General features: G+C 51.2%; 1 protein-coding gene and 1 long non-coding RNA gene across 4 annotated transcripts in view; one reads left to right on the top strand and one right to left on the bottom strand.

Annotated features, from left to right (window-relative positions):
* LOC118174005 overlaps positions 1-21,339 on the top strand; it is a 100,992-nt gene extending 79,653 nt beyond the window's left edge. The window contains exon 3 of the long non-coding RNA XR_004754490.1: positions 21,152-21,339. This is a non-coding gene — a long non-coding RNA (uncharacterized LOC118174005). The remainder of the gene's footprint in view (positions 1-21,151) is intronic.
* Positions 1-26,219, bottom strand: part of COL23A1 (collagen type XXIII alpha 1 chain) — a 165,100-nt gene that overhangs the window by 126,189 nt on the left and 12,692 nt on the right. The gene's annotated exons all lie outside the window — the stretch shown is intronic.

Genomic DNA, 26,219 nt, shown 5'->3' with positions numbered 1-26,219 from the left:
CTGCAGGAACGCAGAAGTCAACAATCAAAATCGGTTGGGTTGACGGCAACGAGATAAAAAGCAGCAGGTCAGGGTCTGGTTTGCTTCATTTTCTTACACATCCTCTTGCCTTGCTACAGACGGGGCTTGGGGAAGAGCTGTCGCTCTCTGCAAAAAGCCTACCTTCCTGAATGGAAAAGTTCCTTGTGAACAGCATTCAGGGCCAAGTCAGCGTTCAACAGCACCTCCTTTTCTAGCTTATTTGTCGCAGGAAAGAGGAAAGGAGGCGCCTTTCCCACCCAGAAGTGCAGGTGATGGCTGCTCTGCCTTCTTCGCTTGCTCTGAAGCCAAGGCACAGCCACACGCTCAGTGCCCTGCAAGGACAGAAACTGCAGCGGGTAAAGTCTGGGGGAGCCAGCACAGGGAATAGGTGATAACTTGCATTTCTGCACGGCCGCATACTTATTTAAGCGATCACAACTATTTTTTATTTAAAGCTGTGTGCTTTTAAAGGAAAGCCCCACTCCTGCATGCAGCAGGGGCTCCAGAGCAAGCCACGTCGCGCTGCACCGAGCTCAGCCTCAGCTCCTCACCGAGCCCTCAGCCCCAGCCCTGTGCCAGCTCAGCCTGCTGGGGCAGCCAGGAGCAGCAGCACTTCTGCACCGGGTAAATTCTCTCCCTTTCAGCCCAGAAGGCCTGAGGTGACGCAGGTTGCTTCAGCCCAGCAATTTACCACAAACCCAAGCCACTACGAGCTCAAAGCTCGGCAAATTTGATCAGCTCTAGAGAATTAAACTTCCTGCAGCTCCAAAGACGCATCGTGGCACGGGGCCCATTCCTGGAACAGTTTGCCAAAAGGTATCTTAGGGCCATTTCCTAAATTAACTCATTCATAGTTTTATTATTTCTCTTGCTATGCCTCCTTTCCCCCCCCCCCCCCTTTTTTTTTTTAAATTAAGCATTGGAGAAAGGGAGCTAGGAAACATCTTAATTTGAGGCCAAAAAGCAGTAAAAAATGAAGTTACTGTTGCAAGGAGAAGCTGAACCATGCATTTGTGATACACTGCGCTGCAGCCTTCCTGGTAGTTCCAGGGGAGGAAGACATCCAGTTCAGCAGAGCTGAGGAAACGTACAACATCGCTCATAAAAAGCGCAGATTCCAGCTGGGCACAAAAACGTCAAATTTGTACTTACCCTCGCAGCTTAACCGAGGGGTAGGAACGTGTGTGGAAAGGGAAGGGAGAGGAGCTTTTAACAGATGAGAAACAAAACTGTTTCAGGAGACTTTCCCCAGACAGAACGTTTGGCTGTCCTGGAACAACGTTCTCAGACCAGAGAACGCCGGTGTTTGAGAAGTTAAATTATTGTCTTGTAAAACTGCGCTGGGCAGAGCACTTCTGCGTTTCTGGAAAGTCCAGAGCTTTTTTTGAAAAAACAAAGCTTTGCTTTGAGGTTAGGAAGAGCCCTTGCTCTTCATCTTCCCCACAAATTGAGGGTAGATTATTCCAGATTTTTTCCCCAAAACCCAGCAGCACCACCCAGAGCGGTACCGACATACCTCAGCTGCCCCTGCCCCAACTCTCAACCAAGCGCGCACAACATTTTCCTTAATTCTCCGTGGTCTTATTCAAAGCCTGCTGCCTGGTGGAAGCGTAGCACAAGCAGAAGATGATTTTCTTCACGAAAGAAGAAAAACTTAACTAAGAATGAAGAACAAGAGATCTTGTATTTATCGTTGGGATATTTGCGTGGAAGGCCAAGCCACTACACAGCCCGGGCCCTGCGGTCTGCTGAGACCTGCAACCCACTGGGGGGATTTAGCGTCAAAATACATTCAAGGACACCACAAAGGAACTCCTTTGAGCAAATCCCCAGGGCCAGAGACCCAGGGACACCTGCCCTGCTGCTTTTCCACCTGGAGAGCAAGAGAAAGGAGGAGGAAGCACGACTGGCCAGAGGAGAGCCAGCTCACTCAAACACCGCTGCGATTCATGCAGCCATCCCCAGGGAGGGGAAGGAAGGCGAGTGCACAACTGCAGGCACCGCTGGAGAGCAAAGTGCTCGTGCTAAAGGACGAGAATCAAGGCAGAAAGCAATTAAGAGAAAAGGTAATTACAGGAGCACATGCACGTGTGTTAATCACTCCCTACGGAGCTCACAGGGCACCTTGTCTTGCTTTTGGTGACTTGCTTTCGGCACCTCCCTGAGCCCGTCCTGCTGGAAGCCCGGAGCCGCACAGCGCGCAGACCTCACCCGCGAGCAGCCGCTCCCCCCTACACCAGAACATGCATTAGTTTGGCAAAAGAACGCATTTAATTTCACAAGTTTTATTTTTTTAAAAAATCACTTCTTTTGAAACCAGAACATAATAAAGCGAACAAGAAACGCACGAGCAGCATGATGCTCATTTATTCCTTATACAGCCCAGAAGGAATGTAATTGAAAAGGCAAACTTTGGCAATCCATCACACGCTCTCTCAAACTTCAGGACTTTCAAAGAGGAAACTGAAAGGAGCAAGATGTTTAACGCTGGGGAATGCCTCCCACCACCAGCAGAGCTATCAGCCGCACGACGTTCGCCCTGAACGCACCACGTTCAGCTCCTCGCTGCTGCAGCTCCGCCGGCTCGGAGACTCGTGGGGGGAGCAGGGCCGGCTCGCTGTCACGAGCACATCCGTGAAACACTATTTATATCATCACCTCTAAAAAACGTACATAATCGCATGGAAAAGGTGATTTAATTGAAGTATTCGTGGAGTGCAGGAGACAGGCACTTAAAGCTGTAGGGTAAATCACATCTCTGCAGGACACGCACAGGAGTTAACACGAGCACTCACGTTCATCCTCTGCTGGGTAACACCGCAGGTTTGGGCTGAATATCTAAACAGACAGCTTGTTTCTGAACCTGATTTGTTGACGCAGCGATCCGACGGTGAGAAATAAACCTCTCACATCAGAGGCCTTCACCCAGACCAACGGTGGCCCTCCTGGGCGAGGGGCCCCGCGCTGGGAGCATCCCCAGCCAGGCTCCCCCGAGGAACAAACCGTCCCTCACGTCTGGCTGTGAGTTACCCGCGGTGCAGGAACAGGGCTTTTCCTTCGGATACCCTGAAGCACGCAGCAAGCCTGTTCACCACTTACAATTAAAATTAATAGGCAACCTTGCCCTCCCTTATCTGCGCAGCAGTCATTCCCCCGTGCACACCGCGCAGCGCTGCCAATCCTGCCCCGTGGGCCTCCCGAAGCACAGCCCAGCTCACGTTATCTGCGAGCACGCACGCCAAGCATTTTCAGAGGCAGATACACGCCTGTGTCTGCTCTCATTAAGCCATTTCCTGGGGTATCTGCTGAGTGCCTACAGCCTGCCCAACAGCTGTACCCCTCCCAACCCTCACGTTTTTCAGGACATATATATATAATATATTTTTAACCGGGGACACAGGGGACTAACAGTACCCAGCTTGCTGGGAAGCCTGGCACAACTGTCAGTCTTCTGCTGTTGGCTCCAGGGTAACACAACGCCACGTTACATTCACCTCTCCCACCAGGAAAATTAATTATTTAAGAAGAATTATTGACTTCTGCAGTAGCCTGCTAGAAAACGGGAAGAATCAGCCTCAGACCTATATCAAGCAAGACCTCTTATTCCTCCTGTGGTTTGCCAAGCGTCCCGTTCCCAGCTAGGCTGCCTGGGCTCCTGCAAGTCTCCGGCCCAACTGGCTCCACATCTACTCCCCCCCTTCTCTGCGGCTCCGCGGATCCACGGACACAGCTTCCCCCTCGCTTGTTTGCTGTGGGTGGTAACGTTGGACTACAAGTCACCTTCTGGGAAGAGAAAAGCGATTTCCAGCCTTCTCATCGCAAATGCTCCTGATGTTTTGGTTTCTTGTTTCGGGTTCGATATTATTTCCTCCCCCTCCTAGGGCTTAGGCACTTGTTTCTAATAAGGGCTGAATTTCTCGTGCAGCTAACCGAGACAGCTGGTGGGTAATTAAATATTACAATGCTGTGATAAACTTCCAAGCATGCACTGATATTTTCTTTTTTAAAAAGTTCAACGTGAACAAATTCTAAACAAAAGAAAAAAAAAAAATCAAAATCCCAAGCTAGGAACAAGTTGGGCTGAATTAAATTTAAGTCAACCTTGACTTAGCTGGTGACAACTCCTGCAGGGGACTGAACTTGGATGCCTCGTGAAACCAGTACAGTTGGAGCAGGGCTTGCAACCTAGCTCTAAAGTGGGCTGCCTTTCATCACCATCTGATTATTTTCTCTCCTTTCTCTTTGGCTTCCAGAAGCAGTACAGGGGACACCCTTCAGATAAGAGCTTATTTTTGTACCTTGAAAGAAAATAGCAAAGGCATTTTCTCCGCTTTAAGCGGCCTTAAAGACGCGATTTGAAGTGCTCTGGAAGCATTTATATAATTGAATTATAATTTGCTTCATTTGTGCTTGTGGTCTCTGTGCACTGTCCAGTGCACAAATCAGGCATTTTGTACAATTCAATTACAAATATACCCAGGAACCTTTTAATCTCGTATTAGGTTTCATAATTGATTCCGGCTGTCAGCATCAAGTCTCAGCATTCACCAAGTTCTCCCGAATCATGTGCAGAGTCCATCAGACGTTCACAGGCAAAAAAAAAGGTACAATTAACTGTAATGTATAGGGTAAGGCAGATTTTGGGGACCAGATCTCAATTACAGGAGCGGACATAGCCGTGTGCATGCAGGGTGGTGACATTTGGTGGCGTGGCAGCAATTTACACCCGTGACTCCTTCCCGACTGCTTTTAAGTTCTGGGTTTTCCTTGGAAAAAATAATGTATACACACTACTGAACTATAGGCAAAAAGTAGAGTGTAATCAGTCAGTGCCTGGAAACATCCTTTCGGACTAGAAAACAGGGCTTGTATTTTTAGAAACTGGAAGAAATCCACAGTAGTACATCTGTTAAACAAACCTCTCAGACTCTTTCCTAAAGTAATGGAAAATGTCATGGTCTCCTGATAGAGTAGTGGAGGCAACAAGCTCCTTTAAAAACTAAAACCAGGTGTTAGCACTTCGGGTTTCGGCAAGAACATCCCCAAGCACACCCGCTTACAGAGGCTTTGCATGGAGCTGCCGTTTCTGCTGTCCCTTGGTCGGCCCAGGCAGCACGGCAGAGCCCACTCCCCGCAGGAGCCCGCTCCCCTTTGAAGCTGTCACAGCACACCCCGAGTTGGAAGGGACCCGTGAGGATCATCGCTTCCAGCTCCTAGCTCTGCACAGGACCACCCAAAAATCAAACCCTAACGTCTGAGAGCATCGCCCAAACGCTTCTTCAACTGCGAGAGGCTCCGGGTCACAGCCCCTTCCCTGGGGAGCCCTCCCGAAGAGCCTTCTCTGGTGGCACCCAGCCCGACCCACCCCAGCACATCGCACACACCCTCGGCTGAGCCACTGGGGAGTCCAAAGTGAAGCCACAGCTCGAACACAGTGCGTGAGCAGCTGGGCACGGGAAAGGTATTTCAGAGCTCCTCAGGCTGGTGGATAAGATAGGCAGAAAACGAAGCAGGACTTATTCTATACTGAACGCTATTCTGTACTTACTCAGTGTAAGTCCTGCTTCGTTTGCCAGCTATCTTGCGTTAATCAAAGCGTTTTTATACATCTGAAGTTGCTTCAGCACCCACAAGCACTGCCAGCACTTCGGGTTACCTGACTTTTCCGTGGCATTTACTGATGTCTTGGCTCCACGGAAATCTCATCCTGAAATCCTGGTCTGATTTTTCTGTGCATGGTAAAGCAGCCTAGGTCCATACAGAAACACAGAACTAGCCCGGCAGTAGCAAAGCCTCACAGGACTATTTTCCTGTTCTTCAGGCAGGTATTAGATTGAGCAGAGCAGACCCAGCTCTGCTAGCAGTTACACGCACACAAACCCACACGTCTGGGAGGGGTCGCACTGGATTTACCCATCTCTACTCACAATGCCATGCTGAAAACCCCCGGCAGCCAGCAGCAAGCCCGGCCAGCTCCCTCACCAGGTCTGCGATGGGACACACACCGAGTTACGGGTCACCAGCCGTGTCCCATCCCATCTGCCAACGTGCCCCAGCCTCTCAGCACCAGCTACTGGCTCCTCACGAGCTGAGTACCTTGAGGGAACAAGCAAAGCTGCCTCACCTGACCTTTGCAGACGCACTTTCAGATAAAGTTTCCTAACATACAGCATCGGTTACCGTCACGCACTGCCCCACACCAGGTACTCAAGGCACGACTTCCTGGGGCAAGCAGGCAGAGACCGACACCGAGAACAACGGGCAGACACAGCAAAACCCATGGAGAACACAGATTGTATACAGCACTTGGGACCCACTTCAAAGCCCAAGTTTAGGAAAACAACTGGTACTTAGCTCCCATTTGCTTTGTTTTGATGGTTTATGCGTGCAGTTCCACGAAGCAGCGCTCATTTTTTCCTAAAGGCTCTTTTAAACATAAGCCAGGGGGAAGGAAACCTCCGAGCGGTTACCTGAAGTGAACCGCCGCGGTCACGGCTGGTATCGGGCAGTGCCTCCCCTGCCTGCTGCCGCGGGACCGGAGGGAAGAAAAAGCTTTCCACCTTCCACCCCACGTGCTGCGTGTTTAAAAAAGTTATCTATGTTTTCAACACATGATATTCATAATCAGACCACATCAAAAAGTCCTAAGTGCTCCTCCAGCCTGAACACACACAAACAATGCTTTTCACGAGAGAATTACAGCGCTGTGGCTTATCACAACACGAGGAACAGCAGCTCCGAGGGCCCGGAGAGCCGCAGCAGTTCATGATATGCAGGAAGGGGAAAAAGCCCCCCCAGGAGGGGCACAGCCAGACGTGTGCCTAACAAGAGACCTTGTTTTCTCCTGCTGGCATCCGAGGATGTCCGAAGGCGGATGAGAGGCCTTACAGTGCAGTTAAACGTCACCTCCTTCCACAGCAAGGCCCAGTAAAACAGCACCCCCGGAGCACTGTTGGAGTGCCACTGCCCAAAGGGGAGGCTGCAGATAGTGCCGCTGCTGCTACACCAGTTCATGCCGCTGTAATCCCCTCCTGGATCCAGTCTTCCTCATTTTGGGGATCTCATCCTGTGCGTTGACCTTACCAAGGCAGAACATGAGGACTTCTGTGCCCGTACACCTTGCTTAGAGCTGCACAAATGAGTTCACGTCACCAGTGCTTCAAGAACAGCTCCGTCACCACTCCGCTTCAGAAGCACGGATGAAGAGCAGCTACGTGAAGTCACACCTGTGGGCCCCGAGTCAGTTTCAGCTGCATATAAAGAAAAACATTATCCAGCTTCCAGCCCCCCAGGGTCTCTCTGAAGTCTGGAAGCCAAGTGAGGTCCTCCCCACAGGAAGGGAAAGCCCAGCTAACGACACATGAACCAGAAAAAGAATAAAAATCCATTTACGCCCCTCTTTGCCAAGCTGACACCATAGCATTAGGAGAAACAAAATCCTCCCCGGAGGATCTGGAATCCATAAATTTGTAAAAATTAAAGCGCCGTTCTCATACTGAAACTTAACCAGCCCTGAGTTTTTAATATTTATGAAATTTTGCAGCCCTTAGAACTCGCTAAGCAAGCACTGGGGTAACGTTAGATGTTTGGGCAGTGGAATGCAGCAGGGAACCGCTACGTTTAAAAGTCAGAGGAAGCGCCAAGCACCAGGCACGGCTCAGCACAACGCTTTTACCCCAGCAGCACCTCCCCGGGGAGGAAGCTGCCCCTGCAGCCAGCTTCTCCCGAGCTGTCCGTGGGCAACAGGCAGCTGCACCCCGGAGCCGGGGATGCCCCAGAGCCACAGGCAAGAACGAGAGGCACGGAAGACACCAACACCTTGGACCTTCATTAAGTCTCTTTTAGATGTATGTGTAATTAAACCACAGACCTGCAGGACCCAGGCCGCTCACAGACAGCGGGAAACCCACTTTAATAGCAAGGAAAGAAAAGATAAACCCCCATGGACACGGCAACAACTGGCAGAGAACAGTCCCAACGCGACCGCAACGTCTGCCTTCGTTTCTGACTGGCTCAAGGGTGATGACAACTGCGGGACCTTTTTCAATTATCATTTTAGATCACTCAGAAAATCTATGTGCTGATGGAGAGACAGACACAGCGGGTTTCCCTACACCAGGGGATCATTAATAAAGACTTTACAGGCATAAGTCTTCGGGTCAAGACATAAAACATGTCATAGCGGGGTGCTTAATAACCAAACGTGGCGCAGAGCCTTGTACGCGAGCTGCCTACAGCTACAGAGAAAGAGAAAGCAGGCTCCAAGCGCTCATCTTGTAGCATCAAGCACCCAGCACCAGGAAGTACACAGGTCTGCAAAGTTCAACCCCAGTTCCTGAGAAACGCCCCCAGTTCAGCACAGCCGCTGCATTTCCCCACAGCACCGAAGCCGAGGGCTCTGTCCTAGCTCCCGGTGGCCGTTTCATAATGCTGCAATTTTCACCTTTGAGCCTTTAAAAAGGGATGCCTGTTTATTTCATCCCTTCCTGAGAAAGCTCTGCTCTAAGAAATGCAAACTGCTGGAAAACGCCTGCATCCATTTTAAACTATGTGAAGTGGATCTTATGTCATGAGGCAGGAGCTCATTAAGTCACCCCGATTAGACATGGAGGTCACATTGCTGTGATCAAAGAAAAATGTGATTTGAGAAATACCTTTCTACAAGCTGTAAATATTTGTAAGCAATGAAGGATTTTGTGCATCTCCCACCGAGTTCTATGTTTCACATTCAGAATAGGAAAACTTGATTCACAGCTCACGGCTTCCAGCAGCAGGGACAGAGAGGGACCAAACTGGAACACCAGGACTCACCGCATTTTCCACTTGCCCCACGTGTGACATCACTTTCCAGACATCAGGCTAAAACCGAGCTTTTAGAAAAGGATTTTGGTATCACAAGCACAATGTGTGCTGAGGGAAAAGGCGATGCCATGCAGCTGGCAGCGGAGGGGCACCGAGTGCTGCAGTGCACAGCTTCCAAACGAGAGCCAGATGGGTTCCTCCTGGTGCTATTCACCCAGCTCCAGGGGAAGGGCCAGATTCTTCTCAGTACCCTTGAGCTCGTTGCTCAGACAGTTACACTGAGCTGAACCATACAGAGCTGGGCAGCCAAAAGCGAGGCATCCGTGTGCATCCAGGCGATTTCATTACCACCTCTTGCAGTTGATGTTGAAAACAAGTTCACGTCAACAACTTTCCCTTAACCTGTTTGTGCAGTACAACAAGAGTCAGGAAGAGTTACCTTCATTACATTTTTAAACCCTGTTGCAGTAACAGAGGGATTACAACCCCCCGCTCCCTGCCTGCGGTGTGCATACAACCGTCCCCAGCTGAGCTCCCGGGGTGCTACAGGTACCAGCACCACGCTTGCAAGACTGACACAGGAGGAGGAAGAAACAACGCACACCTTGTCTCTCCGCAGAGCACACCCACACTCCGCATACAGATTCCGAAGCCTGAAGATGGTTCATTTCACTGTTCCAAAGCCTTCAGCGTGACCAAGTGTCAGTTTCTCGGTCAGTTCAGAGAGACCCTTCCGGCAGCTGGGCTCTGAGCACACCACCGTGTGTCAGTACACAGCAGCCCAGCCTGCCAAGCTAACGCCTGGAGGTTTACAAGGGACTTCACAGCATTTCCTTTGGTTCTCCCCTCTCCAGGTGGGCATTGCCACGCAAGTGCCCCCGGTGCACGGCGGGGCTGTCCCCGTGCTCCCCAGCCGTGCACGGCCGATGGCCCCGCACCGCACACCGCTCCCACATCACCACGCCGAACAGCCGAGGAAAAACGCATCTGGCAAGCTTCTCCCTGAAAAGACATCGTGCACAGGCACGGGTCTCAGCAAATTGGAACCAGTTGGTATCTTATTGTGAGCGTGCGCAGTGTTCACCATGAAAGTGGGTCACTCCAGAGGAAACGGTCCTCTGGGGATTTCATACATGTTTGACAGCTGATCCAGATATTTTCCCGAGAGAAAAATATACCCATTGGGAAACATCTCCCCTGGTAAGGTTCCTAAAAGCTTTCTGTACACCAGGAGGGATAGGGATGGAAGAAAAAGGTTCAACAAGTGGGGATTTAAGCCAAATCTTTATATTATTCTAGAGAGCTTACTAAGAAGCTGCAGATAAGTTCTGCAAGCAAGTCAGAACAAAGTCTAGCAACCAATTAAGAAAAGTCATGCTGAAATCTGAAGCTTCCATTTCTTCAGTGTGAGACAGAGCTCCGTGGGTGACAGGAAAGTCACTGCAGCCTGCCAGCAGCTCCGCTGCCCAAGCACAGCGTATCAGAGACCCCAGCACAGCGCCTGCTGCCAGCAAGCCAGGCCCCTGCAGGGCTGTCCTGCCCCAGGCCCTAGGACACGAGGTATTCCTGCACCAGGTGGGAGCAGTTGGAGATGCCTGTTCTCCCATTAGCCACGTTCAAACACGTTCCTGCAAAGCGGTTTAACCCAACTTGAGCATCGCAGCCCTGTATTTCTGCTGTAGATGATCACGATAGCGGATTCCAGACCAGCCAAATTGGCATCATTTGTCAGGAACAAAAAGAATTAAAGAATAACCACATAAATCAGAGTCAAATACTTGTGACAAAGAACAGATTTTTACATTTTAACCTAAACAGATTTCATCTTTCCATTCACATGGACGCCTGCTAATTGGGCTGCCCGAGACGACCTATAAAACTTAATTAGCAGACAACCAGCTACATGAAGTAATGCGTTAGAAACAAGTCTTCCTATTTTCTAGCCTACAGTTCCTGAAATGAACCACAAAGATAACCTCTGGTCATTTTTTTTTTTCCTCCAGTCAGTCTGTGAAAACTGAAGTTGATTCTGTACCATGTTAGTTTTTTCCACGTATAACTCAATTAGCATGGAAACCTGTATGAAAACCACATCCTGATGTTTGCTGGCTGCAAGAGCGTAAAATCGCTTATGGAAATCCCAGGCTGCCTTGGCCAGCGGAGCTGTCTGTCAGTCACTTCACAAGCACATGGCATTCTGGCACAAGGCAGGTTAGGGCTTTTAAAGACATCTGATTTACCTCCGGGGTACGCCACAGAGTCAGCCTAGCATGAAAACACATACCCTCCTCACACAGGTCATGCAAAAGAAACATCTGCTGGTGATTCAATCCCCAAACTCCTGACTAATCACGACAAACAGTTACTTAAACAATCTGCTCTCCAGTACAGATTACTCAAAAGGAGTAGTTCCTTCTCATGCAGAAGACCCTCGTTATTCATCTCTTGCCTGCAGGTACAGAGGGGGCAAAAGGACTCCACCGGGAGTCAGATCACTGCCCTCAGCCACGAGGACGCCCCGCAGGTAAGAGCATCGCCTGGCTCTTGAGAACTTCCAGCTCAGAAGGCAGAAGTTCAAGGCACAGATGAGCGCAACACCGACAGCTTTTTCCTCTGTACTTTTTCAAGCCCCTTTTTCCACCCCTCAAAGCAGAACACAGCTCTTTGCCTTTCACCCAAGGTTCCTTCGGGGCTGAAGCTGGGCTCGCTGGTGCCAGGTGTGAGCATTGGCAGGTCAGTTCGGGGCCTGGCAGAGGTCAGCCTTCACCAGCATTCATGCTCCTGAACAACCTGTGCCCACCTGGCACTGACCCACAGCACCCACAGCAGCCCCAGCAGCTCCCTGCCAAGGGTCCAAGCAGAGCTCAGAGGCTCACAGCCAAAAACCTGGTGTGTATGTGAGTAACTGGGCAAGGCCGTGGTGCTGAGCTCCGTCCCCTCGGATCGAGGGGACCGGCACCACAGACCCCAGGGGCTCTGGGGCCGTGCACCACGAGGAGGAAACTCCGAGCCAGGAGGTAAATCAGGTGAACGCCTGAGCAATGAGAAGGGAAGAGGAGGAAAACCAGCAGGTATCGATTCTCCCATGGCACGGGACGCTAAGTTGTTTTCCCAGAGGATGCAAATGATAAGCAAGGGAAAAAAGCTGGCCTTCTGTGAGATACCTTCAGGGATGGATCACACCACTTACAGGGAGGCTGCGTAAGGCTGGGTAAGTCACCCTGCAGGTCTGCAGCTACTGACCTTTGAGGGAAGGAAAAAGGAAGGAAGGCTTGCTGCAGGGAGACCTTCCCAGCAATCCCAGGCACCTTCACGCATCTAAAATGAATTCAGCTGCAGAGCAGGTGGAGATGTGGGATCACTAACATGATTGCAGGAGTGAGGTGTTAATTTCCTGACAGTGGTTCTGGCTGTGTTATGTCAGTTTTCAATCTTATGTGGAAATCCTAAGCAACATCAGACATTGCCCCCATTTGCAGGGGTATCCTGGGACAGACCGTTCCCTCTTGCAGCCCCAATACCACCACTCCTTCCCACAGTGCGTGCAGAAATTCAGGACCTCAGGACCATGTTTTGTCCCGAGGGGTAAAGGATGCTGTCAGCCATCTCAGAGGTCATCGGCTTCCCTCTTACTGCCACGCTTCCTACAGAAACAGGGCGCTGGGGCAAGGAGAGGAGCGTTGATGCCAACAGCGGTGTTTTCAGGCTGAAACTATTCAAGCCATTTAGTTTTCCAAACAACCCCAAACTTTTTTCCAAGTGATTTTCCTCATGGTTAAGCAACAGACACACATGCACTAATTAAAGCATTCACTCACTCAGAGGTCAGAATTGGAAGGCCTTTTGGTGCTCAGAGGAAAAAGAAAATGGAAACCATCCTAAGCAGAGAAAATTATTCACTCGCTGGGTTTCTCACTACCTATTGCTTCTTGGGGATAACTTCTTTAAATTAATTTAGCCTTAAAAGCCTCAGTGCATTTCTGCAGCAGTCCTTGTAACCAGCCAGACTGCTGCCTCGGGGTTTCAGGACGTGGCACTCACACAGACCCTACCGCAGCACGCTGCTGGCAGCCCGTCCTGCTGCGCCCTCGCAGAGCCCAGCACGGGGACAGCCTGCTGTTACCGAGATATTCAGGGACATTCGATACACCCAAATTGGAAAAAATTAGAAAGAGCAGCTCTACAGGTATTTCATACTCCACCTGATGGAATCCTGCCCGGTGAGGCACGCCAGCATTATACACAGACCTCTCCTACCTAAGGGGCAGTGAGAAGGCTCAGAGGCAGCAGCGAGGTCAGCCCAGGCCGCGCAATGCCCTGACGCGAGGCACTCACAGCACAAATGCTCCTGGTGTAAACAGGCATCAGGGTGAAAACTCAGTCTGCCACAACCCTTTATGGCTAAACACTCAATAAACAATCAGGTTTTAAAATTTTAGGTATGTGAAAACGCATTAATGTGCCTGCCTGAAGGATTCCAGCGACAGCCGTGAACACTGTGGACATGATAAAGTCAATCAGGTCAGTAAACAACCAAGGCATTGATATATTCCCTCAGGAAGCGTTCAGTGGCACGTTATCAGGTTCGGAGTCATACATCCTAAATTAACAGTTTTGGATGCAAAGATTCATACAGCTACCTGCAACTCCCCTGCAGCAAACCCGATGCTTTTGGGACAGTTGGTCTTAATCACGACTGAGGAGCGGAGGCAGCCCAGAGCCGGCCCTGAGCACAGGCTGCGATACCATAAGCTGAATTTTACAGACACGTTTGCTTAAATTGTTATTTCCAGGCCCTGCTCCGGTGGGAAGCTTGCCTTTGGCTTCCCATAGCAAGCAGCCACCTGTGGTATGAGGCCGGGCACCCCCGCTCCAGGGAAACAAAATCTGTGTGACCAGAGCCAAAGTACACACCCCTCGAGCCCCAAGTCAGTGCCAAGGTAGACTTTTGTCTCTCCAACCCCCAGAATGGAATTTTATTGGGTCTGGACTACCTGCGTGAAATCCAGCCACCATCGCGTCAGGAAGCGGAATTTAATCCTCCCTTCCCAGCACGTGGAAGAGTTGATGTTTTCCTTGGCAGTTCGGTCTGTTTCAAATACACACATTAGGAAAACCACAGCTGGAGAGAGGAGAAAAGGTGCGTCTTCAGAGCAGACCCCATCTGGCGTACGTAGCAAGCACGAAGCTCATTTCAGCAATGCAAAAACCCAGGCACCCTTCCAGCTTTCAAGAAACTGAAGGCTCAATACAACAAATTTTAGATGTCACCCAGGAAGCATTTAGTGGTGATGCACAAACGGCCTTGGAAGTTCAGCCCCGGCCACAAACACTCTCCATGCTGCCAACACACGGGTGCCCTAGCGCAGTCCCCACCACACGCTGGCGTCCCGTGGCTTTCATATTCCAAAATCCTGGCTTACCAAAGGCTGAGTAGCCAAATTGCTCCTAACTGCATTGCTGAGCAGGAAGAAAGCAGCATGCATCTCCCCAGCTGCAGGCAGCCCTGAGTTCAGTCCTACCTCCTTCCAGCAGCTCGCCTCACTGGGGCTGCTTCCCAGGGACGCTCGTGTCTCCCTGCAGCCACACGCTCCAGCATGGTGAAGAGGGCAAGGAATTGTGGCCATGGGTGGAAAAGCATCAGAGCTGCTGGGGAAAATGCTGCTTACATGAAAAAAACAAATCCATGCATGTCATGCAGACAGATATTAGGCTACACGTGTTTCACAGCAAGGAGGCTCCGTGCACGCAGCCAGAGCCCGATGCCACCAAGCGCTGCCCGAGCCTTTCTTGGTCCTTGCTCAGGGCATACATTAAAAAATGTCACGAGCAAAAAGATTTGCACTCCTTGGGTTAGACACTGGCTGCTAAAACACAAGTTTGTCTGAGTTCAGGGCATGGAAAGTTTCTGAATTTAAAAGGACTTAATCTGTTTAACACAGCCTGTATTAATTAGGGTTTATTGCAGAACTGTATTCTGTGCTACAAAAACACCACCACATATTTATCAAATTTTAACCATGATTACTGTGTTTTATTGTTTCATAAACTTTGAAAATGTCATGTCATGATCTATTTCATCTCCGACTTTCCTTTCCATCTAGAAACCATTACATATGCTCCGAGGAGAAGCCGACCCAGCTGCACATGGATGTACTATGGGATTCTGTTTGCAATGAAAGCGATCTGCAAGCGATTCTCATGGAGAGCCATCTTCACAGGCATCCTGTGAAGCCAGAGCTAAATAGCAAACAGGGTTTGCAGAAACACACACGTTTCCCTGCAGGCAAGAGAAAAAGGGTGTGGGGGAAACAATTAGTACGCTAACAGTGATTCTGAGCTAATGGGAACCTGAGATGTCAGCACAGTGCCAGGGACGAGCACAGCACCAGGGACGTCTCGCTGCGATGTCAGGCACCAGAGCTCTCTAGGAGAGCCTCTGCAGAACTGATGCCCAGCCGTACAGACAGGAAACCCACCACCACCACTCCTCCTGGTCAGTATTTAATGGCACCGAAGGAAAGCTGCGTGGCCTGCGGCAGACAAGCTGAGCAGCACTGCTGGAGCTGCCATCTCCCGCGCTCCATGTGCCCACAGAGGGGACACGATGAACTGCCACGTGCCAGAACCACGGCGCCAACCACCGTGGGCAGCTTGGCCGTACCACTGGGGGTTTGCAAGCTAGTGGCTAATCCCCTTGCTCTCTCCACCCCTACAGCAGCGCTGAACTCCCAGCAACGCTTCTCTGCTCCAGCCCTCAAGCCCTCCTGAGCTCCAGATGCCCTCACTGACAGCAGTGGCTGTGCCTACAGACCAGTTCTCCTTCCCGCTTCATTCCAGCCCCATGTTCCACATGGGGATTTCATTTACAGCCCCTCTGTTGCCACCCATCCATCTTTGCATTCAGTGCCTTCATCAGTTCACATTCTGTAGGATACTGGGAAGGTGCATGCTTGGGGTTTAAACCCCATTCGGGTGTTCTGGATTTACCAGCCCAATTACAAGGGCTTGCTACGTTCTGCCTTCCCTTGATGGCTTTCCAGTCTCCGTCGGAACAAGGGAGATATTCAGACGACAAAGGCTCTGTCTGATACCGCCTGCAATCCCCCCGAAGCTACTGACCTGGTCTGACACCACATTGGAGGCATTGTGCTCCAAGCGATCTGGGTGCAAAAGCCTTGCTTTGGTTAGCCCGATATTGGCATCCCGCTGAGCAGGAGGGATGACCATCCCCACACTTCTTTAATTGTAATTGATACTCTATTAACACTCCAGCTGGGAATTGTGGCAGGCTCCGAAGAAGGGAATTCTTTCCATCCTGCCACCCGGGCGCTGTGGCTGCACACTGGAGCTGCAGAGCAGCAGGGCCGAGCCCACACCGTGCCAGTAGAGAAAGGAAGGGACAGAGCAGCTCCCCTCCGTCCCTACGACCCTCACCAAGTTACCGAAAACTGTGAAAAATAAGAAAACGTGTGGCCCAGCACAATGCAAGCGGAGGCTCCTCAGGGAGCCACTAAGGCTGTGACACCAAAAGCGTGCAGCAAGCTGCTCAGGACGATCCATGAATTCTATTCAAACTCCGCTTTCATCCTCCAGAGCAGCGGGCTCTACAAGGACACACACACAGAGCCAGGACGCTGCTCTGGGGGAGGGAACACCTCGCCAGGCACGCTCCCGACACGTGGGAGCTCAGGGCTGGGATGCCTCCCCCCGAGGAGCTCGCCTGTTAGAGCAAACAGGCTCAAAAAAAAAATTAAAGTTGCATAATTGATTTGACATGCATTCTCTAGATTTTATGCATCTTCCCTGGCACCAGAGTGGATACAAAAGGAATTTAGCCCAGTACGATCACCAAACAGATGGAGACGCCTGTCCCCTGCAAGCAGGTACCTGGAATAAGACTCCAAGCAGTTATAAAGCCATACCATTCAGTCTCAAACACCAGTGACCAGGTGTCTGCCTCTGGCCATGAAAAGCCAAAACGTCCAAAGCTTCCCCCTGCTTACCCAAATACACCATTTACCTTCAGCAGAAAGTGCCCCCACCACATCTCCTCTCTATCGCAAAGACTTGCGACACTTATCCTGCTTCTTATAAGTCCTGGAGAGCTCGATATTAGCTGATAAACTCTGAAACAATAGGATTTACAAGTGCAAGAAACAATTCCCCACCCCACCCCCTTTTTAAACTTCTCTATTTGGAACAGTTTACTGGGATTTCTGCCAGGGTCTGGTGGAAAGTTTTTACATCTGGGCTGTACAATTAAAGTGTCAAAGCCAGAGATTATTCCGTGTATTAAGAGGAAATCTAAAGGAAAGCCACACATTTTTAAGAGTCATAATCTTCACTGAATTATGCCAAGACTATCTCCTCACTCAGCGTGAGCCAGTACTTCATAATTACCAGGACCCGGCCAGTTTGAAACTCTTCAGTGCTTCGCCCCCTTCCCACCCCAAATTCCTCCCTCCTTCCCCAGCCACCCTGCTCGCAGCCATGCCTCGAGCACCCCTCGGCCTGACAGGCACCAGCACCAACTCTGCTACAAGCACAGCATTAACAATTAAGACTCAGAGGTGATTTTGTGCCAACTGTCTGGGTGGGGAGGGTCTGACAGATGGCTGAACACACCTGTGTCACGCAGCGTGCTTCAGTCACTGAGGCTGTTGCTTGGAGTCACAACAACAATTTTAGAGCCAAGCTGTGGCCGCACAAAAGAAGTAAGGTTGCCCTGTACAGAAGGTTCCTACTCAACTTTTGCAGATTTGCAGCAGGGTGCTCACAGCAGACTAACAGCATCAAAATCGTGCACTCAGTGAATTCTCACGCCGTCGGGACCCCAGCGGGTTCCCAGTTTCCACCAGCTCTTCTGCTCTGGTGTGAGCTGCAGAAGAGGAGCGGGGCTGGGGTGCCAGGACCAGCGCTGCCTCTGGCTTCGCTCACACAACCTGGGGACCCGAGAGCTCTGAAGGACCCACAAGGCAAGGGCCGGCTGGGCTCCTACAGGACAGCTGCTCGTTTTTGCTGCCTGTTCACATGTAGTGGGGTTTAGGGGACCGATGAATTCACGCTTAATACAACTTTCCTTTGGTCAGTGTTTGAAATAACCCCAGATTTTCCAACAGGAGTTGTACACAATAATTCTGAAAAATGGATGACACCACCCCCTCATGAGGCTTCTCTGAGGAAATAAATGTGTTGTGCTTTGGTAGAAGTCCCCCCGTAAAGCAGGAGTGGTCAGAGGGCAGTGCTGTCTGCATCCCCACACGGATCACCACGCAGACATCCAGCGGCGCTGTCCAGGCCCCCCAGGGGAGCAGCCTGCACCCCTCTGCTTCCTAGAGGCCCCAACCTGCCTTGTCCCCCTGTGAAGGCACAGCACCGTAATCCCCCAGCACACCACCACGAGCCAACACACACAGAACCATTACTGAAGGGTGGTACCACACCGTTTGGGACTACGCAGTTAAACCACCTGGGGAAACAGGAGATTGGTCTGGGTGAGCTGTTCCACGAGAGACATCGCAGCAATTGGACAAGTCAACGCACACACAGTGCTAATAAAAGTCTTCAAGCCCTAATAAAAACCTTTCGATCCTAACAAAGACCAAATAAACCTGTTAATGATAACCAGGACCAATTAACCAACATCAGCTAGGACCAGGACTGAGGACAGCCCGGGGACTGGAAGTTACATTGGGCTGGGAGCTGAATTTCAGCCACAACCGACCCGTTGCACTTGAGAGCCCTGGAACAAACCTGACAGCAAGCAGGTACGGCGAGAGCATGGGCTGCTCCGCAGGCTTTGGGAGAGAACCAAGTCACTGTCCTCGAGCTACTTGCTCAAGAAAGGGCAAGCAGCACAGCAGAGCATCTAATGAGAGGCTCACACTGTAAAGCAGGTTCGCTTCCGTGACAAGTTGGTTTGTCTGCAGCGTTTGAGTTATAGATTACACCAGTATCCCTCCCCCCCAAGTCACGGCTTACCCAACGCAAAAGACATTTATGATAGGGATTCGTGTCCTTTTGTTTTTAATTATTCGTTTGCAGCTCCATTTTGGGAGGGTGGGAAGGGTGAAAAGACCACGAAGGAAATGACATGTCAAGATACATAAACTGGTAAGGAAGACAAGCAAACCAAGAGGGCTCCCCCAACCAAAAATATCTGCCAACAACCAACTTCGGCTCGCTAGGCACAGTTTGAGAGGCATTATTTATAGATGAGAGCTCAAGAGTCGCATGTGAACAGAAAATAGAGACTTAAATGATAACACATTAGTGATGTTTAAACATCTAGAGCAACCCCTAAATAAGGATCCAGGCAGCGGGACACACTGCTCTGATGTATTTTTACCTAGAGGAGCTGGAAAAAAAAAAACACACAGATTTCAGCTGCAGCTCCCCAGCTGATCGGAGCTGCATGAGATGCTTGGCACTGGAAAGCTTCAGTTCAGCCCCAGTTTGTACTGTTTATGGTACAAATCCGTTTGTGCTGCTCAAAGAAAAAAAAACTCCCTGACTTGAATAAAAAGTAAATCCATCTCTCTTCAACCTACCGGGAAGGACCCCTTCCTTGCAATTGGCCCACAGAGGTCTTCAGAACACGGCCCTCGCGTCTTCCCTGCCTGGAAGTGACAGCCCCGATTAGGACTTGGCTGCACAAACCCAATGGAGCAAAACAAAAACATTTCACAGCCCACAGCATTCTTGGCTCCCCTTCAAAACGCTGGCAGCCAGGAGAAGGAAATCAAACCCTCCATCCCCAGGCTGATCTCAGCCATTTGGTCCCCTCATCGTGCTCCTTCCAGCTTTTGCACTTAAAGCCATCAGATACAGACAAATTGCCTTTAGCACACGATATTAGCCAAAGTCTCAGGTGCTAACGACTGCACCATCCACAGGCCCTTTCACTCCGTCCTAATTTGAGTGGAAACAACTTTGACAAACGGCCTCGATCTGCTGGGAGCCATGCTTCTGCTGGCCCCACTCGTTAGGCTGCCCCTCACTCCTTGGCAAGGAGACAATCCCAAACAGCAAAGATTAATGGCTTCAACCCAGGGCCCCATTTACACCAAGACAGGCTGTTGTGGATTTCTACCGCGAACCAGGGTCGGGTCCCAGAGCAGTCTGGCACGGAGCTCCAGCCGGCTGGCACCGCTCAGCAGCCGCCTCCCCCCCCCTGCCTGGCACAGCCCCGAGCTTGTGCTTTATCAGTGCTGGCGAGCTGCAGACTGCTCCCCGAGCAGCCACTGCCCGTCACAGAGCACGACCCCTTCCCAGCTTGGGGTCCCTTTATGTTCTGCAGCGCCCATCGCAGGCAACACTTCCTTCGTCATAACGGCTTGTCCTCAGCACTGCCACTCCATGCATTAAACAATGAAAATACAAGCAGGAGCGCGGTCACGGGGCTGAGTGGGAAAAGCAGCCACAAACAGAAGCTGATGAGCTTGCCTGCTGACTCTTTCCCTCGCAGAGGGAGCCTTTTCACCTCCATGAGTTACCTTCCTACACTAAGGACCCCTCCACCTGCCCTTTTGGCCCAAATCCCCTCTTGCTGTGTGTCTCCAGGAGCCATCTCAGCGAGGTTTCTCCAACTCCCCAACCACGCCCTTACAGGCGGACCAGCAGGGCCACCCGCCGGGGCTTGCAGCCCCACTGAAGGCGCTTGCCCAGGAGCCTGGGGAGCACACGGCAGTTTACCAGAGTAAAAGCAGTGCTTCACACGAGCAGAGCATTAGCAAGGTGAACAGCTGGGAAGGTAGAGGCCCCTCAGAAGCCCCCTGGGGCTTAACATCTTGGAGCTGGGCCACTTCATCCTTCTCCAAAAGGTTTCTCCTTAAGGTGCATGCTCCTTAGGTGCTTCTTGCGCCCCCAGTACAGCCCAGCCTGCAGCAAGCAAACTGGGAGCCCCACAGAGGAAACAACCTTCAAAATAGCACACTTGGGCAGTCAGTCCCACCAACAGGACCCCCGGGGCAGCACACCACCCCCCTGCGGGAAAAACAGGGCTGGCAGCACCTTCCTCCATGGCAGGAACACAAAGGGCCTCCCAGGCCAGCACCCAGGCAGGCTGCTGCCACAGCTACCTGTGGGCCAGACCTTCCACGAGCCCAGCACACGCGTACACACTGCTCCTTGCACCGAGTACACTCCAGTACACCTCAATCCCCCACCTCATCTTTTAAAAGGGGCAGAGGGAATCCAGGTACTTTCAAGCATTTAACTCCCCTTTCCTGGCTGAAAGTCAGCCCCAGCAAACACTAACACGCTTACAGATCTCCGCCTTGCCGAGAAATGAAAAGTAGCAAACACCACAAGACTCACCGCACAGCCACGGCCTGGCCTCCTGGAAACCTCCGGACTTGAGCTCCAGCTGAGCCACCGACGGAAAGCCCCAGGGGAGCTCAGCGGGTGAATATGAGACCTCTCAGCACCACAGCGAGCTCGAGCTTTGCAGGAAGGGGAGGGAGAAGCCCTCAAACACACCTGGGATGAAGGTGGTTCATGGGGAGCAGCAGCTGTACGCTGTTAGGGGCAGAAGCAGGTGAAGCCCTGCTTGTTAATGCCCCAGCCGGGGCAGTGGTGCTCCTGTCTGAGGGGAGGGGGGAGCAGCTCTGTTGCCTTTCCACCCCCTTCCCTGAGGCATTTGGAGGAAAGGGAGATGCTCCTCGTACCTCTCCTGGGAAGGGAAGCAGCTGCAGTGGGGTCACTCCTGGGGACGGAGGGGCTATGAAGGGGTGTGTGAGGGAGGGACCTGGCCATGCAGCAGGACCAGCACTGTGATACGTGAGTGAGGTACGGGCGTCTTCACCAGTCCCTCCCGTGTCACAGCCCTGCTGCCCCCCAGGCTGGGGTCAGCCCCGCTCTTTGCTGTGGAAAGGACCACGAGCTATACAGCTGAGACAAGAATTTCTTTTTAAAACGTGCATTTGGAGTTTTAAAAATTGCATTAAGAGCTTCAGTATGAATAAGTTGGAAAGTCCAGCACGTGGTTGTGATTATTTTGCCCTGACAAGGATGCTGGGAGGCATTCAGAGGTCCAGCACTCCCCACTGGGGCTGCCAGCGCATCAGGCTGCAGGGCAGCAGCTAAAGAATAAAACGCTCCTTCACGTGATGATGCTTTGAAAGGGGATTTTGGATCCCCAATGACACGGCTCCAATGCGTGTGCTCCCCTCCCTGAGTGCATGCAGTTTTACACCCAGGGAAAAGCAAACATTTTCAATGCTTGGTGGCAAAGGCCAAACTCCTTGGGGAACCAGTGCCAGGTTTGACGTTGCTGGCTCAATTCAGTTACTCTGCGTGGGATTTCTGCCAGAGGCACTGAGCTCACTGTGTGAAGAGGCTGAAATTCAGGGTGATAAGGGCACGCAGACATGCGGCCGTGATACAGCCATAGGGAATCCCCAACGACAGCAGTCAAGGCTTCCAAAACTAGGTATCCGATCATTTTTAAAGCAACACAGATTGACAAAACTGTTCTGTTCAAACCACACGTAACTACCAGCTCAAACCAAGTCAGGATGGAGCCAACCAGCATCACCCGTTCCCCACAGTGATATTCCCCTGAGATAAGCTCTTGGCACAAAGTCATCTAGCACAGCCTATCTGGAGCAAAGAGGAGATAAAATCTGCAAAAAAAAAAAAACAGTACAAGAAGATGGCATTTATTCACCAAGGAGAAGGAATGTGTTTATCTTTCCCCGCTCTTCTGTTTTCATTGCATTTTGTTTTGCCCACTTAACATTACCAAGCACTAATGAGTACATACACACACAGAATGATGTATGTAATGGTGTACGTATTTATGTACACACACCTAGGCGTAGCTATAAAAATAAAGGCCTTCTTCCTTATGAACACTATCCATGGATGGGATGGAGAGGGGGTCCTTCCAACTTCAGATCCCCTCATTAACTCAAAGAAGTGGGTTTGGTTTTTTTTTTCCTTGCTAACCCCCAAGTGCCTGCTTTAACAAAACGCAGTCTCCCCTCTACTCTTTTTTTTTTTTTTTTTTATTTTTTCCTTGCATCCAGGCGGAGAAGCCTGGCTTTTCTCAAAGGCCTGAATGTGTCTTTGTGTCGCTACAGCCGGGGGGAGCCAAACCAGGGGGGTGGTTGTGCTGCTGCTCCTCCAGATACCACAAACTTCGCGTGTCTGATCGGCTCCAGCGCAGCCGTCAGCTGCCAGCACTGGGGCACGGCAGCGCCTGGGGACGCTGCGAGCATCGATGCACTCTGACCTCGTGTCTGTGTGAAGAAACTGTTTAAAGACTGTGAATCTTTTCACTTTGTAAATGAGATAGAGTTCCTTAAGGTCTGGCTGAATTCACATGAAAGCAACTCCCAAGCAGCTAAAATGCACTGCTTTTATCCTTAATGTCCAAGTGGGCTGCATGAACTGCCAAGCTGGACCTGAACATTTCTTCTTGGGGAACCTAACCCTATCTTTGGAATTTAAGTAAGACCTGTATAGAGCCCTAAACTACAAAATGGAGAGCTCAGAAACAAAAGCAAACCAAACAAAAATCAAACAAAATTACAAATAAAAAAAGCCACAAAGAAAGAAAGAAACTGCAGGAGAAAAGACAAGCACGTGCTTGTCTGGCCAGGGCTCCTCTGCCTCCACACCACGTTCCAGCACAGGATCAACACGTGCCTGGGAGGAGGGCAGGGGCAAACACACAGGCAGCGGTCACTCCATTCTGGAGTCAAGCCTCCAGGACTGAGCTGGAAGAGCTGTGTTTTAGGATGCAAAGTTCAGGAAGAAAACATTAACGAAGCAAATGAACACATGGCACAGAACTGCTGTGGATCGCAGCACCCCTGCCCGCACCAGCAGCACATTGCCCACTTCCATCAGCACGTCTCACGGCTGAGGACCTTCCAAAAACCAACCAACACAAACCAAACCACAACGGTTGTTCGCAGACAAGCTAACACCAGCTGCCAGTAGGCAAAAATCAGGCTCTCTCTTGAAAAATGGCCCAAGAATTCCTTGCAGCTCTCTATCAAGACCCATGATTGCAAGCAGCCATGCCCTCAAGCCCCACTGGTATTGTGCTTTAGTCTGCACAACACAGTTGAGCATATTTGCATGTTTGCACGACAGGGACCCGGCAGCATCATTATTTGCTAGGAGTTATTGCCAAAGCTTCCCAAAACACGAGGCAGCCCATATCAATACCAACTGTTCTCATCTTCCAGACAGATCTGCTGGGGGGAAAAAAAAAAAAAAGAAAGAAAGAAAGAAAAAGAAAAATCTGTTCAACATCTCGCCCAAGCTCTTCAATCTCTCTTAGCAGCGAAGCAGCACAAACCCGCCTGATCCTTCCACACCGCGTGCCTCGCGCTGGAGTAGCACGAACAGGGGCTGCTCAGAGACAGCACCAAACAGGGAGAAAACCCAGACAAAGTCAAGCCAGAAAGAAACATTTCCAGATGTACAGTGCTGATAGACCTCGTCTGCACTGCTCTTTTTTTTTTTAGAAGCCTGACCACAAGCACACAGATGGTTGGGAACTCCACTGAACCTATTCAATTCCTCTTTGTAAACACTTCCCTCTCCATGCCATACTCGCTGGGAAACCGCCCAAGAGCCTGGGGCACCCAGGGTACAAACCTAGGTGGCAGCACGGCCTTAGGAGGTCCACCCGGGGCCATGAGGCTCCACGAGCAGCTCGCACAGCTGAGGAGCACGGCTGTGCCATGGGAAGGCCAGAAGCAAAGGGAGAAACGTGGGATTTCTTGCAAGTGCACAAGAAATATTGCACATGGGTCTGGAGCCAAGTCCACCCCAGGAGTTGTCTTGGCATAACTGGTCCCAGGCAGACAACGCACAGCAGCGGGAGCCTTCTGGTGAGCTAAGTGGGATTTGGGGAGGTGCCACTCAGCAGCAGTTAAAGACTGAGAGCTGCCAGGCTGAGCCTCTCCGTACCGTCAGGGTCAGGGGCTGGGCAGCCACCAGCACCGCTGGTGTCATCGCTCCGACGTATTACACGGCCTTTCCTAGGTACGGATTGGTTCCTCTTGGCATCCGCATCCCATCACGATTGCAGGCATTTTCTGAAACTAAACCATGAAGACAGATGTAGTTCAGCAGAAGCCAAGCTCTCTTAACATCTTAAATAAATAAATGGTCCAGATTTAAAGTGTGCCAGAAACATGAAGTAAATACAACCAATGCGGCCCTAAATCTCTACCCCAACCGAGATTCCGTATGGCCACAGAAAGTCCTAAAGATGAATATGAGCTCTTTCACCAGTACCTCCCCCATTTCCATTTGTAGAGAAAGGTGGGCTTCTGGCATCAGATTAACACTGAAAACGGTGACAGGATCTAAGCCCCTCCGTGAGTCCTGGAGCTGCACTCCAATCCATCCCACACGCGCAGTTCTTTCTCCTTCTTGCCCCACTATGTCACTATAAAAAAGCAAATGAGCACATGCTGGGTGGGCAGGGGGAGATGCCGGACCCCACAGTGCCGCCCCCTTGGTTTTCAGCAGCTTTCGCTCGTACCAGAGGCTGGGAGCTCAATCCATCTGCCGCAGGGATGAAACCGAAGAAGCATGGTGCTTGCGCAGGCTGCCGAGCCCTGGTGTCCGGGAGGATCTCAGCACCAGCGGCTCTCCTGCCACGGGATAAAACAAAGACTGACGGGGACAAACACAGAGCAGGTGGAGGTTTAATTAGGTCACTAAGCCATGTGATTGCAACCTGCAAAGCTGCACTAACGCAAATGCTCGCGCCCACCATGCTTGGCCTTGGGGTGGAAAGCACAGCCCGAGACAATCGCCTCCCCCGGGGCTGGATGCCGCGTACCAGTCGTGGGATTGCTGCAGGGTCACAGCTGGGAAATGATGAGAGTTGTTGCCTCTTGGGTCCGATTTAGAAAAGCAGAAAGAAATATGTCCTTTTTACTGGCTAGGTTATCACGGCAAGACAGGTGCAAATAAAAAAAGATCAGCAACTGAATCTGCCTCGTGCTGCTTCTCCATGCAGCGTGCCACCACGAGGACCTGTCACTCAGACCAGCACGCCCCGTGCACATGCGGGGTGAGATCGTTTCAGTGGTAGGCTCCTGCACGGCCCAGCACCAACCCGAGACACCTTCAGCTATCCCTCCTGGCACCCCGGGGACAGGGGACCAGAGGGACACCACTGCAGCAGCACTGCCTCCAAGCTCCTCCCAACCACGATGGACAAACCTGCAGCCAAATCCTCCAAAATCCACGTTTAAAGCAGCTCCTCCGTGACTCCCTGCAGGCAGAACGGCTTCGTGCGAAATGGAGGAGTGGGAGCACCCGTCCCAGGCTGCAGGAGATCTGCCACCCGCTTACCACCTCTGTGGTCAAACTGCTGCTGTCACGTCGCCTTCCTGAGGAGCGAGGTCCATGGTCCA

The sequence above is a fragment of the Oxyura jamaicensis genome, chromosome 13 (assembly GCF_011077185.1).
Source record: "Oxyura jamaicensis isolate SHBP4307 breed ruddy duck chromosome 13, BPBGC_Ojam_1.0, whole genome shotgun sequence".
Lineage (NCBI taxonomy): Eukaryota > Metazoa > Chordata > Aves > Anseriformes > Anatidae > Oxyura > Oxyura jamaicensis.
Note: the sequence above shows the minus strand (reverse complement) of the source record. Positions and strands in the feature narration are given on the sequence as shown.